Here is a 1,280-nt window from a genome sequence, read left to right on the forward strand (position 1 = left end):
AGTACCATTCAAGAACGGGATCCTGGTCTCAGGGTGTGAAGCAACACACTGCAATTAAAAAAAAGTAAAATGAAATTGAGGGGCAGATGGCAAGCAAGCATGATATGAAAGCAGTAGTATTCTCAATCCACCACAAGGCCCACCAGGAGTGAGGGTTTCCTTTTCTTTCTCATGTAAAAGCATACCTGAAGAAGTGCAAGTGCATTGCAGACACGGTTTGATGCAACTGGCGACAAAGTAGGAGGTGAAAGTGAAGGGTAAATTGACACAATCTCCTGCATAAATTTTCAAAACAGCATGACAGACTGAATAAGGAAAATGTGCAGAACCATCAATAATTTCATATTGAAATAATCAATACACATGGACAACCACCCTTACTTAAATAACAAGAACTGCACAAGTACATATGTACTCTTGCCATTGCGACTGAATTTAGAACAGTGCAATAACTGTAACCTACCTGGAGCAGTGCAGCAACAGTGCCAAAGTAGTGCCACAGCAGTGGAGCAAGGTCTTGAAAAATCTCTCGTTTCTGAAAGAGGAAACTGAGAAACATATTAGACAATGAATTTTCACCTCCTGCATCCCAGATTTGCAGCCACACTTTAAATGTTAAAGTAAAATAGCTCTATGTATCAACTGTCCAGTTTGGAATATTGTCTTTGGAAAGTTGATGTTTCACTAAGAAAAGAAGGGTCTGTCTAGGACACATTTATGTCACGTCTAACCTTGTGTCCACTATGTTTGTGGTGTATTTTTTTTTTGCCCCAGCTTTTTTTTTGTTCCTTGTTGCTGCGTTATTTGTGGGAGCTTAGATGTGACATCCTTAGAAAACATTTAGATGTGAATTAGACAAACTCAGAAAAGAATGACGATGCTTGCATTAGTGGCTCATACCATGGGTTCACACTTTTGGTAGATAAAGAAGTGACAGAAAAAAAATACTATACTAAGTAAACTTCATCACTTATCTAGATAATCTGCAGAAGTAGAACAGATTGTTTCTAACCTATAAATGTCTTCCTATATAGTTTAAACTGTTTAGATTTCCTAACACCACCTCCTGATAAGTTTGCAAAGTCATCAATAGGACAGGATTTCACAAAGTTCACACCCCCGCCCCCCTGTCCTTGAACAGGGTATCTCCACCAGATACTATAATTAAATGTGCACAGCCGAATACCCCTCCAGCCTGCTCCAGCACAAAAATATTCATTGGAAGTTCACTTTTACCAAGAAACAAATACATCAGGAAGCAGGGGATATTAACAAAAATG

At 38.8% G+C, this 1,280-nt stretch overlaps 1 long non-coding RNA gene across 1 annotated transcript; it reads right to left on the reverse strand.

Moving 5' to 3' along the window:
• Positions 1 to 2: 2 nt before the first annotated feature.
• On the reverse strand, positions 3 to 517 carry LOC123178353 (uncharacterized). The gene is made up of 3 exons (XR_006489507.1): positions 464 to 517; positions 186 to 275; positions 3 to 48 (listed from the first exon to the last, which is right to left on the reverse strand). It is a non-coding gene; the product is annotated as an uncharacterized lncRNA (long non-coding RNA).
• Positions 518 to 1,280: the final 763 nt, after the last annotated feature.

Source organism: Triticum aestivum, unplaced genomic scaffold (assembly GCF_018294505.1).
Source record: "Triticum aestivum cultivar Chinese Spring unplaced genomic scaffold, IWGSC CS RefSeq v2.1 scaffold102066, whole genome shotgun sequence".
In the NCBI taxonomy this organism is placed as follows: Eukaryota; Viridiplantae; Streptophyta; class Magnoliopsida; order Poales; family Poaceae; genus Triticum; species Triticum aestivum.